At 44.1% G+C, this 13,584-nt stretch overlaps 1 protein-coding gene across 4 annotated transcripts in view; it reads left to right on the top strand.

The window, feature by feature from the left end:
• LOC129750703 (ataxin-2 homolog) overlaps positions 1-13,584 on the top strand; it is a 51,240-nt gene that overhangs the window by 22,137 nt on the left and 15,519 nt on the right. The window contains exon 1 of one of the 4 annotated variants that reach the window (XM_055745707.1): positions 10,614-12,795. The exons of the other annotated variants lie outside the window; for them this stretch is intronic. The gene's annotated coding sequence lies outside the window, so the exon portion shown is untranslated. Of the gene's footprint in view, positions 1-10,613; positions 12,796-13,584 lie in introns of those variants that run through there. 4 annotated transcript variants of the gene reach the window in all.

The following is a 13,584-nucleotide window of genomic DNA, read 5'->3' as shown; positions in this document are numbered from 1 at the left end:
TGAGAAATAAAAAAAAGACTCCAAATTGACTCAGTCTAATGTGACTATCATGTTCCCAACAGCAGTGTGTGAAATGAAGCCTATCATAGTTTATCAAATCAAAGACAACCAAAGATATATACATCATTTTTTCAAATGTTCGTAATTCTTTTAAACAACCATTTTGACTGATCCCTGAGTATTATTTTCATTGTTTACATTGTTTTCTTAAGACTGATCTTGTTGGATTTTCCTACTGGGAAAAACAGAAAGTGAACCGAATGTGTCTTTAGGTTGTAGAACCACTGAAGTGTGGCCTACCATTTTATCCTTCGTGGGGAAATTGGGGTAAACTGCAAGGTTGTTGAGTGTTTTGTATATTCGCAAAAGAAAAAAATCGGTAAACTCAACATCAACATATTTTTGATTTTTTTCAATTTCCATCAAGAATAGTGTACAAAGACGTGAAAAAACTGTACGAGTTAGGTCCAATTTTAAAGAAATGGTAAATTATTGATTAAATTATTATTTTTTCTTTTTAATACTGTTTCAATTCAATAGATTTGATCCTTATGCTATCAGACAAAATAATATTACAACGGTTTAGAGTTGGTCCGAAAATCCTTTTTTTAAATTCTTAGTTCGGATTCCAAAAATAGCTTTGATTTATTCCCCCGGACCATGCTATCGAGAAGTTACTGCATTCGGCACGAACGGAATCATTCGGTGCAATGTTTCCAACATTTTCATTGATCATCAGCGGCGGTTCCAATCAATTGGCAAATGAAATTATTTTCCCCAGCCAGCGAGTGCCACAAAATATTCACAGCAGCAAGAACGAAGCAAAGAAAAAAAACACTGGCGATGCACCATCATCATGGCCAAAACATAGCGCTATATGTCTCGATAGGTACTAATAACAGTAGTAGGGTAGCATCATGTGTCTCTGTTTCCTTGTTGCACCAGCCCTGTTTCGGTTCTTCTTCTTTCCTTTCCCCCGAGTGCACCCCCACTACTGCATATCACCCCTCATGAATGGGTGGCAGAGCGGAAGAGGTCCCACTTAACCTCATTGTGCTCAACCCGATGTACACGGCACAGAAAGAAACAGAGAGCAGCAGAAAAAGAAGAGCGAGAAATGTGTGAGTCCGAGTCGTGCAGCAGGGTGTGGGTATTGCCATTTTCCACGCGGAACCATGCGGCCCCATCTGAGACCACTACTGCTCCTGTTCCGCCGCTTCGACCAGACCGGATGGATTGTTTTTCGGTCGGATGATATCGGAGAAAATGCACTCATTCTCCACGGGCGGCCGCCATATTATGATGATCGAGAACTCGCGCGTGCCGAGAGAAGAGTGGAAATAATACTGAGAGAAGCCGACATCCTCCTGTGCCATGCTATGGGAATAAATTTAAAATGTCTTCTGTACTGTATACTTGGGCCATAAATTTAGAGCTTCTGGAGGTGGTTCCTAAATCGTTGGAAGGAATATTGTATGCTTTTGAACTTTGAAGTGGAAAAGATCGATGTAAATACTACCAACATTTCGAATGATTTGACATAAATGAGAGTTTGAGAGATTAGGAAATCAGGTATATCCTGAGACAGACTCTAGTCCACTTTGTTTATGTTTTTTTTTGTTTTGAAAAATTATAGCATCTTAGTTGATTTTGAACTTTGAAGATTAGAAGATTTTTTCAGCACAAGTTGTACATTTATGCAACGAGGCTTGCTGAGTTGAAAAATTTTGACGTATTCATTTTAATTTTCATAGTACTTCGTCTCACGACATAACTTGAAGAGCATAATTCCTAAAATTCACTCGATCCATGGCAACCGTGCTCCAATTTTTCGGACATCCCACATTCGCCAGTTCACGTTCCACTTCTAATCACCTCACTCATTGCACCCCAGATTCGTCGTCCGGCATTTTCTCAACATGTCCTGCCCAGTGTATCCGGCCAGCCTTCATCACTTTCTGGATACTGGTTTCGCCGTAGAGTCACACGAGCTTGTGGTTCATCCTTTGCCTCCACACTCAGTTTTCCTGCACGCCGCCAACGATGGTTCTTAACACTCGACGCTCGAATGCTCCGAGTGTACGCAAGTCTTCCTCGAGGAATATCCATGTCTCGTGAGAACAACCGGTCTAATGAGTGTCATATACAGGTTACACAAAGGCACGTTTCTGGCAACTCTTTTTTTTTAGTTGGTAACCACAGGTGGTAAATCCCGGTTTACGGATTTTATTCCAAGGCACGGCGAGCCACTGCGTTCCACCAGTTTGCTACTCTGGGTCCATGGGTACAATGATATACTCCGTGTATACCCTCTACTACCTAAACTCCACCTGGGGCTGCAGACCTTGTTCCCACCTCGAACTGTTTAGCACACTATACTTCAATAGTGGGAGGTCTATTCGCGCTAGTGCGCTCCAAGGCAATACTCATTAATGAGACCACTTCCGGCAAAACCTCTCTTCCTTACGACTCGACGCCTGAACTCTCCTCAAACGACTTGAGAACCGACATCTCCTCGCTATGACTCGAGATTCCCACACAAACACCTCCTCTTCGCGACTAGAGGCCTGATCTCTCCTCTAACGACTCGAGATCCGACCCCTACTCGCATCGACTCGAGGTTTACCTCTCCTCTGCACGATTCAAGACCCGATCTCTCCTCTAGCGACTTGAAATCTACCTCTCCTCGTAATGACTCGAGATGACTACTTGTACCCCTCCTCTTGTTGATAAGGGGCCTGATCCTTCCTCTTACGACTCGAGATCCGACCCCTCATCATAAAGACTCGGGGTTGACCACACAAACCCTCTCCGCCTGGAGTTTCGAGGCCTGACCTCTACTCTAGTGACTCGAAGCCCAACCTCTTATCTCCAGGATTCGAGGTTTGTCAACGACTCGGATGATTCCCGACGGATGACGTCTTATCCTACTCCGACTCGAATGGCTCACCCGGCGTCGAGAGCCACTCCCCCCGTGGGTACTCCCCGATCGTGGAATAACTCTTTCCCAACGATTTCCACTGCGAAGGAGGTATAGTCTTATCCCCACACCTTCTGTCGCTGAGAACCGCCCTAGTCAGATACTCCCCGAAGGTGGAGCATCCTACGTACGAACGCGGCGCACCTACGGCATCCGCTACGCAGAAGATGTTGTCTTATTTTTGTAGCTTTAAACCGTGGGGTCGGAAGCGATCTACTCGACAGCCCCCCGTCGATGGGGTCAGTCTACTACGACCATTGTCCGGTCTTCTTTACCCCCTTTGGCTGGTAACCCTAGGATTTTCGGCCCAAGGATTTTTCTGCCCGTCGTGTGCTAGATCGAAAGCAGCTTGTCCTGGACTCGCGCCTATCACGGCACACGTTTGGGACTTTGAACGCTACGTCTCGGATGTTTCCCGACGGTGATGACATCCTACACCGACTCGAGAGGCTCGCCAAGAGGACTACATCATTCTCAAATCCTACGAGTCCAGCTACCGATGGGAGGCTCGTTCGAAAGAGTTCGTCGTAAGTGATGTTCCACAGAACCGGGCCGAGTATTGACCCCTGTGGAACACTCGCCGAAACCTCTTGTGTTCGCAAACCCTCGCCGGCCATAAACTGCAGTTGGTGATTGTGGAAATAACTTTCCACAAGCCTATACAGATATGCCGGGATCCTTATTTGGATGAGTGACGACGCAATCGCTGTCCAACTGACACTGTTGAAGACGTTCTTCACATCCAGAGTGACCACCGCGCAAAAGCGGAGCCCTCTCCTCTTGGTTAACCTGGCTCTGTCCGCTACCTCGATGACCGAGCGGATGGCATCTACAGTGCTGCGACCTCTACGGAAACCAAACCGTTTTTCCGAGAGTCCGCCCTCGCTTTCAGTGTATCTCTGAAGTCGGTTCTGAATCACCTTCTCCAGGACCTTACCCGCTGTATCCAGTAGACAGATCGGGCGATATGCCGATGGGTCTCCTGGACGCTTACCCGGTTTTGGCAGAAGGACGAGTTTCTGCCGTTTCCACGTGTCAGGGTACACTCGTTCCGTCACGTATCGTTGCAACGATGTTCGGAACATATCGGGGAACTTCCTGAATGCCATCCGTTCCGGGGGCCTTCCTCGGTTGGAGAAACATGGCGATCTCGCGATGTTCTTCCACCGTTATCCGCTCTTCGTCGCTGGTGTCCCAGTCATACGGGACTGTTGGACAGCGGGCAACATCGGGCTGTGGGAATAGCTCATTGATGATGACTCTCAGTTTTTCCGGCCACGGTTCAGGTGGTGCAACTGTGTTATCTTCCATAGGCGTTCCCCTGTCCAAGACTCACGTCTACCTGTCCGCGTACTTGAGCGTAGCCGATAGCGGATCGCGTAGTGATCGCTATTCGTGTAAGTCTCGCTTACCCTTTCAATTGCATACCAACCCCGGGCTACCGAAGGTTACATCTACGGTTGACTCGCTCCCGTTCCAGATCCACATTCAGCCTTGCCAGGGTTTCTAAAAGAATTTGACCTCTGGGGGTTGTGAGGCGGCTATCCCATGCATCGGCCCACGCGTTAAAGTCGACAGCTATAACGATGGGGCTTCTTCCCGTAAGCACCTCTACAATCTTGTCAACCATAGTGCCGAACCTCTCCAAGGACCATCTTGGGATCCCGTTAACTTTGGCTACCACCATGCCTTCGTTATCAGTCGTAACCACTTCTAGTTTGGGGAAACTACCTGTTACCGATATCGCGGCCAGTTTGGCATCATCGGTTGCACAATTTATGCCATTCGCGGCTCTACGCGGGTCTGCCACTAGCGCGATGTCCAACTATACCTTAACTGTCATCTGCCGCAACAGCTGGTGAGCTGTGTAGCAGTGGTTGAGGTTAAGTTGGACGGCCTCTATGCTCTTTTGGCGCCCGGGGTGGTACCGCTTGCGCCTTTTTGTAGGCGGGGGCACTTAGCAGGCTTCTTGCAGTTATCCGACTTGTGGCCGGTTTCGCTGCAACGCCAGCATATGCCACTTCTGTCCTTCCCAGTGCAGTCGAACGACTTGTTGCCGATCTCCAAGCACATAAAGCACATATCCGGTTGCTGGGGGATAGATATCTGACAGATAGACCATCCCAGCTTTAGCCGCCCATACCTAAGTGCGGTATTTGCTGCTGCAACCGGAAGTTTGACCAGCCCGACCTGCATTCCAGATCTGGGTGGGCCATTTCTCAAACGAACAGACATCTGGTCAGAGCGGATTTTGCCCTGCTCGACCAGTGCCACCCGCAGTTCTTCTTCCGTCGTGACTTCATCCAGGTTTTTAACCCGGATGGTCACCTCCTTACAGAGGGCATGTACCTCTGCCTTGTCGCCAAGGGCTTCGGCTGCTTAGCCGTAAGGGTCCCACTGGAGTTTCCCGCGCCACGCTTAAGTTCTAGGATCATCTCGCCGGTGCGGGTTCGACGTATTCTCCGAACGTTATCGTCGAGATCGGTGAGGTCCTCGTTAGTACGCATTTGTCGCAGGACGTCTGCGTACGTGCCCTCAGGTGCCGTGATGACAATCGTCTCTCCTCTCTCCCTGACGCGACGTTGCGTCGTTGGGGTCGCGGTTTGGCTTTTTTCGCCTCCGCACCGTTGGGCCTCCCCTTTTTTCGCGATACCGTTTGCCATCTGGTATTTGCGCTCATCGGCTCACCTGCGCTCTCTGCAGGGCCTTCCACTCGCTTGGAAGCGCTGGCCGCAGGATCCTGCCGGATAGACGGATCCTGCGCTCTTTTCTTTGGGCCCCCGGGAGACCCTCTCTTACGTTTGCTGTTGCCGGCGCAAGACGCAAGACCGCTATCTGTTTGGGCGAAGGCATTGACCTTCTCCTTTGGCCTGGCCTCGGGTTCCGCGAGACGGACCAATGGAGTCGGTTTCCGATGGTGTGTCCATAGCAGTGTTCAAAATTCGTTAGCGGGGGTCTTCATAGAGGGGGTGTAGTTCTTTCGGCCGAACGTCTGCATAAAGTAGACACGTTTCCACTCTGCACCACGGGGAGGTGGAACTACTTCGCAGAGCAGGCAACTCTGCGAGGACGCCAAGGACACAGCTGGTCGCACAACTGGTCGAAATGTGACGGGAAATCCCACATCGTCTACACTTGTTACGTCTGTCGACACCATGACTTTCAAACGACCTTACGTCCGAACTCCATTCATCGACAGCATTTTATTGGTTGTAAGTTCTCTTACTGGAGCACATAGCTCTCCTTTAGTATTTGACCCGGTGCTTCTTAGATGCACCGGTACCACATCCATCTTTTGATTTGTGGAACGACACGCTTGATTTGCCGTACTCTATGCTATGCAGTCTGCTACACTTCCTTGGTATCACTTGATTTGTTACACAATTCCAGTCGAGCCTGCAAATTGGTGTTCATCTTATCACCACTGGAAAGAGCTGCTCGAATCATTGGCTGTGATTGCCTTGCATGGTCCCTAGACTGCAATCCTTTTCCCTTACGAGGCCCAGGCTTACACACAAAATTTATGAGGCCGGAATTTAGCAAAATTTTGCTCAAATTTGACCAGCTAAAAAGTTAGCAATGAAATTAGCAAAAAAAAATTACTTAAATTTTAGCAAAATAGTCAAAAGTGTCTGGACTAAGTTTTTACTAATTTTTCAGTAAATGAAATCTTTGTTTGCTAAAATTTTTAGCAAAAATATTTTTACCCCCAAAAATTACTAGGAATTAAGTAAAATTAAAATTTTTAATTTATTCGTTGATTTGCATTTTTAGAGGGATTGTGACTTGAATATATGTAGCAGTACAGCCAAGAAATATTTTTTTTAGTTTATTTTCATACAATTTTTGTCACCTAAATGTTCAGCGCGACCGAATCCGTGCTTCGAGCAAAACATACTCTCTTCGCATTCGCTGATGAAAGCTGAAAATAAAAAGGAAGTATAGTTGAAAAAAAATTACATCAAAATATTTTACACGGTTGACTGACATCGATACAATCAATACAATTAAATTAACCTCAAATTAAGTACCGTAAACTGGGGGAACTTTGATCACTTTTTTCATTCATTTTTGAATATTTTGGAAGGGGTTGCTTTTTCGTAATACCTAAAAGCTTTAAAACCCTTACTGAGGTGAGGAGTATCAAACATGATCATTAAAGGCAGTAAATTCAAACGACATTTGTGGTTATAATTAAATGTTTGTTACGAAACCAGATTACGAGTTTCGGGGTAAATTTGATCACTTTGGTTTAAATGTATCTCAACATCTTCAAATTTATGGTTTTGATGCCATTTAGCACAGAAGGCTCAAAATATCGATAACAGTATTTTTTTGTTTGGACTCGATTGAATTTTTCAACGTTTTGTTTCAAAAACAAATATACTCAAAAGATGGACAATGTTGCTGCATACATTTAGGGGCAAAAATTATAAACATTGCTTTATATTTTTTGGCCTCAAAAACAAATGAAATTATATCTTCATGCAATTCCCTGAGTCCTCGCACTGTTCCTATGTTCTTTTTTTCTTCAAACTTAATCATTTGATAGTGTTTTTAGCCATTTTTTCTATACGAGCTTTTTCATGGAAAATGACCGATTTTTTCAATATCCAAAAATTATCATCAAATGACCATAAAAATAACACTTAAACTAAACCCAAACCAAGAAAAAGTGGAACCTTTCACATTTGACAACCCATTTGCTTCTAAATGCTTAAATTTGATCAGGAGAGATGTTTGTTTGTGAGCCTTCAAAAACCAAGATATTTTAAGATTTTAAAATTACATTTGAAATAATATAGAAAATCTTCTAATAAAAACCAAATTCAGCTTATTTGTAACTTAATTTATAGGCTTTCAAACGTAGTAAACAGTTTTCAGATATTTCAACTTTAAACTTAGTTAATGATGATTATCTGCAAAAAAATCATGTTGATCAAAGTTACCCCGCTGATCAAAGTACCCCCAGTTTACGGTATATCATTAAGACAACTATGTCAGATGGTTTTTAAAACAATAAAGCAATAATTTTTAAAAATTCAGAATTCATGAATAGAATCATCTTTTTTGTTATTAAAATACCATTTTCAAACTCAACCAGGTACGAATTTCAAATGCAAATTTTAGACATCGGTTATTCTTGGATAAATTCAGATTTAGATTCCAAAATGAGATTCAAATCTTAAATTGATAATTTATCATTTGAGATGATAACCGCCCCCTTTACGAAGATGAGTCTCATGTCCTTGCATCATCATTCTTCAATTAACTCGTTAAACAATTTTTTCTCCAAATTACAAACAAAATGTTGTCGATTATTTGTCGCAAGTGCAAAATATATGCATATAGATGGCGTAATGATTTCGGAACTATATTCTTAAACTTAACTTATGGTTTTCGATATTAAATGTAGAAAGAAACATCAGGCACACATATTCTTGAACTGGTGTGAAGGTTTTTCTACAACTGGGTATTTTTTAATCCAAGATCATTAGTGAACCAAATTTAACCAAAATATTTTACAATATTGATAGTCGAATTAGAAATTTAAGAACATAACATAAAGAAAGTCACATCCACTACTGTGATCTGAATACTTGTTGGATAACACAATTTTCATTAGTATAAGGGAAAACAATATTAACAAACAAACCTCCATATATGATTGAAAAAAAAGGAAAAACAATTCCAAATTCTAAATGGAATTTTCTGTGTAGGAAACAGCATCAATTTGCATTTGGTTTCAAGTGCAGTGTATCGGTCAATAAAATAAAAAGAATTAAAACATATTGATAGTGACTTACCCAACTTCCATTCCACCAAAGCTGTTAATACACCCAACATCAGCCACAGCAATCAGAGAAATAACCTGAAAAATATAGTTGACTCTTAGAATGATTTCTTTCAAATTTATAGGATTTTGGTCGTTTGAAAACGAGATAATGTGTAGGTAACTGCCAACTGCGAAAAAATATCCCTGTGCCCATTTGAGTTTTACGGAGGGCATTGCGGGATTGATATGCCCTTTAAAATTACTTACCAACTCCATATAAGAACGAGATGTTTCCGATTGTGGTAAACGCCATTTCGTAACGCACCTCCGCCAACTTCAACCAAGTACAATTTTTGGAATCGTTAATCAAGAATTGCTTAACTTTCCACTTAATGTCGTGTCCTTTCGTTTGGACCTATTTCATCCTTAGCTGAAAAGTAAAGTTTAGTTAAAAATCAATTTTATTTTTAAAGAAAATGTCTTCTTACCGATCAAGTCAGCAGAGTATTGTGTCTTATCTTGGTTCTGCAGCGATTATTACGCATAATTTGAAGCAGCGGCTGGGTGGCCAAGGGATCAGCACCGGCTGTACTATTTAGTGATAGCGGCAGCGACGGTGGCATCGATCCTGATGTTAGCCGGATCGGGGTCAGCCTGGAGGAGCAGTGCCGGCTCGAATCTTTGGGACGTGGGAGCACCAGAACTTTCACCGGCTCCTCACTAGTTTTCTCAAGATTTTCCCGATCCGGATTCCAACTAAACGTGATCATTCTGGACGCTGTTTTGTGGGGTAAGCCTCAGGCGAATGTACAGCCTTGAACGGAGCATGCAAAAACTTTGTCCACACCGGATGTTTACAAGACGCTTCACTGGGACGAGTTCCCCGAGCAGCAAACGGAATCACCATTAGCCGATAAAAGGAATAGAAACAACTATTTTCTTTTTTTATTGCTCGCTTTAAAAATCGGGAACGACCGAACTCGAAAAAACACACCGCCAAATAAACCACCGCGGTTTGAGCACGGACTAATTGTTCGAGTCCGTGCTACAAGAAATACTAAAACTGGTAGCAAATGGGTGTTTTTTACTCAAATTGAGCAAAAGTCATGACAATTTGGGAAAGTGCTAACTCAATAGTAAACAAAATTTTTTGCTAACGGAAAGTAACAGCTCATTTTTGCTAAGTGGAGCCTCGAAAGTTTTGTGTGTAGATCTAGACCGGTATGGTTGTATGTAGTCCTCTTTGCCGCACATCTGTAATTATCAACTGGGGCCCATCCACTACCTTCCGGAACTTTTATTGCGACAATTTGGGATGCCTTTTCCAGCTGGGAACTACTCCAATCAACCATATGCCACCAGCACCAAGTGGTCTAAAGTGCTGTGTCGAGTGAGAGTAGCTTCGATTGTATTCCCCACGAGTGTGCGAACAACCAGTAGCCAGCAGCCGTCTACTAGGTTGCGTACATATGATACTCGTTTGATTTCAAGAGCTATGCATCCGTATGCTATGCTGCTAACCAAAAAGGCACCCCCAATAATACTAGTATCGATCGCCGTTCTTCCACTCACTCTCTTGGGGGGTTTCTCTCATGTTTAAGTAGCGGCTGTTTCAACCGCTCTCTCTTTGTTTTGCGGTAGGGTTAATTTTCCCTCTCCCGGTGCCGGATTGGTGTTCTAATTTTCCGCCTCAGCGTCCCCCCTTTTTCCGTCGGGAGGTTTTCCTTCGTCTTCTTACCACCCATCGTTTTTGTGTGTCGATTTTTTTCGGGTGGAACTCTCACTCACGAATCGAATCGAACGATGGGGTAAAGGCACAGTACAGTCAGTCAGTCAGTCGTAGTGATCTCTCATCGTGTTGTGGTTCCTGCTGATTTTGTGGGGCCCGTCGCCGCGACTTGAGTTCGGGAATGGGAGAGAAATTATGTCTGCCGATACCGACACCGACGACAACGATTGAGACCCAATAGGATATCTCACCACACCAGTCAGTGTGTGTTGATGGGGATTGGAATCCGGAAAAAATATTGTGTATTTTTCGCTATTGCTGGCTCTGGTTTTCGATTGTCGGTAGTCGTCCTCCATGAAAGGAAAAACTTTTTCCCGAGTGCCGCAAGCATTTTTCCGATGGGACAGAAGTGTGTGAAGAAATTGATTGTGATAAGTGAAACTCTAAATTTAAGTGCAATTTGGTCGATCCGAGGACGATTCTGTGTGAAGTTTTTCTAGGGAATGTTGTTTTTTTCTTGGTCGTTTTCGTCGGGTGGCGGTTTTCGATAGAAAAGTTGGTATAGTACTTTTTCCTCTAGTTGTGTTGCATTTCTTTCTCTGCGGCACCATCGAGATTAGCGACGACAGTGAAGACAGAGAAGTAGACGACACGGTGGTATTCTCGGCTTTGAGGAGACAAGAATTTGCGACAACAACGTCGAATGAAGAAGAACAAAAGGGTCTCCCCGCAGCACCGAAAAAGACACGCACTGTGTCTTCAATTTCTTTTTAATTTCGGCCTCTAGAGAGCCAAAATACCAACCAAAAAGCACCGAACGACGGCCACATGAAAGCGGAGAGGTGGCAAATCGGCGAGGAAGAAGCGGTGATATATTTAGAGTTTTAGTTTCTTTAACTCCGACGGCGGTCTCGGTTGATGTTGCTGGTTCCTGATATTCATTACAATTGGACACCCAATCGGTGAAGAAGAAAGTGTTGGACCAATTAGATCAATTATCGGGAAGAGGCGAATCTCTTCCGCGTACTCTGTTCGGACTTCTTTCGTTTCGTGGATTTCTCTACTACATAGTGCCGTATTTAGTAAAAATGGTTACTCGACTTACTATTTGTGATACTTGGAACGGGATGATTGTTGTTCTGTTCCAATAGTGCTGTGCCATATTAGCGATTAAAAGGTAGATGAAAATGTGACAAAATGGGTGCTCTCTTAAGCACTGGGAAGTGACGAGACCTATACACTGGGTGAAAATCAACTATGGCCGAGAGCGTGTGTGTGAGAATTTTCACGATCCCATTGTGTGTGAACCGTGAAGTCGCGTGTTTCTAGAAATTGATTCCAACCACATAAGAGCATAATAAAAGCCGGTCTTCCCATAAAAAATCCCGAACAAGATAATTGGTATTCATATTCCGAAGTCGTGGATCATTAATTACTGTTTTGTCAATATTTTTAACCCCCCCGCCTGTGAGACAAATATTGCGGAGAAGCAGAAGAAAAAAACGTGCGGAGGGAAGCAACATCTTGGTGTGGTGGATCACAAAATACGGTGACAGGTGGCAGAGAGAGCAGTTGGGGTTGAAAGTTGTGCCGTGCTGAACTGCATGTGAGTTTCATGCAGGCCGAAACGAATCGGAGGAAGAAATGAGGGAAGCGGCAAACAGCCAGTGGAAGTGTATCGTTATACTCTCTCAAAAACCATCCACTACGAGAGAAAGAGACTCTCTTCCGTTAAGCGCGGAACTCGGAGAAACTAGAAACTGACCTCCGTCAATTCCGCCCAACCGAATACCCGGTTCCGCTCTCGTCATTCCGTCAAGCCGAACCCGGGACCGCGTGAAGTGTTATGACACGAATTCCGGCTTGTTGGAGCCGCCTCTACTTCTCGTCGTCGTCGCGAGTGTACTCGAAACAAAGCACAACAAAAAACTATGAAAAAGTGCCACCCATTCGACGTCTGTCATAATAGGATAGTTTAAAGAAATCTACATTTGCACATGAAGCATAAGCAAGAAAAAAAACTTTTCTATCTAGTTCTCTTGTTGGATTCTATGTGAACGATATGTGACGACTGTGACTGAGGGACCCCTTCAAGAACGTTACAACACTAACCGGCCTTCAGTGTATACTGTGTATAGAGTAGAACAATATCATTTCCGAAAAAGAAGTATAAATACAACCCCCATCCCTTACCGGTGGTTCTTGCTAGTTTACACCTGCGAATACTGTGTCAATCCAGTTCAGCACCTGATCACCGTTTAACGTTCGTTCCTTGGAGGCACTCCTTCTTCTTCATCTTCTTCTATTATGGTAGGCTCAATAATTTTCTGACAGGATATAAGTATGTAGCTTTATATGTAGGGGGGTGTGCACTGTCATGCTAGCTACTCTAGGTTGATTTGTCATTCAGGAAGTGCATTACAAACTATTCTCTGTCACTGACTGGTTTACTTCTTATGGCTTTGGGAACAGCGGGTGGGTGGGGTTTCGTTGAAAGTAGTAAGTTTAGATGGAACTTGTTTCTGGATGAAATGGGTACTGTGCTCCCAAAGAACTTTGGAAGTACAGGGTGACAGTCCGGTCACACAGGAAAACCTCAATATCTCAAAGAATAAGAAGAAAATCTGAATCTGGCTTTCATAGCTTTATTCAGTAATTCATAAAGATACTTCACAGACGATACCTCGGAATTACACCACCTTTATCTGATCGAACCAGCTTCAGACGTCTCGGAAAGTCGTCGCAAGCGGCGCGCACCTGTTCCATCGGCATCTCGTACCAGATTTTCGTGAAAACTCGCTTGAATTGCTCCAAATTTGCTATTTTATAGTCATTCAGCTTCGACATCATGTATCCCCACACGTAACCATCCAGTGGATTCAGATCCGGAGACGACAGAGGCCATTCATTCTTCGAAATGAAATCGGTGAAGTTTTTCTCACACCACGCCTGAACAACCTTTGCGGTGTGGGATGCTGCGCTATCTGTCAGGAAGCAAGACTGACGTCTTATTTTGGAACCGGGAAACGTTCAGCTTGTCCGCAGAAGCTTGCTGGAGCCTCACATTCCAAACTCGATCATTTTGGCGATTGACTGTTT

The sequence above is a fragment of the Uranotaenia lowii genome, chromosome 3 (assembly GCF_029784155.1).
Source record: "Uranotaenia lowii strain MFRU-FL chromosome 3, ASM2978415v1, whole genome shotgun sequence".
Taxonomy (NCBI): domain Eukaryota; kingdom Metazoa; phylum Arthropoda; class Insecta; order Diptera; family Culicidae; genus Uranotaenia; species Uranotaenia lowii.
The sequence above is the reverse complement of the archived record's forward strand: the minus strand, read 5'-3'. Positions and strand labels throughout refer to the sequence as shown.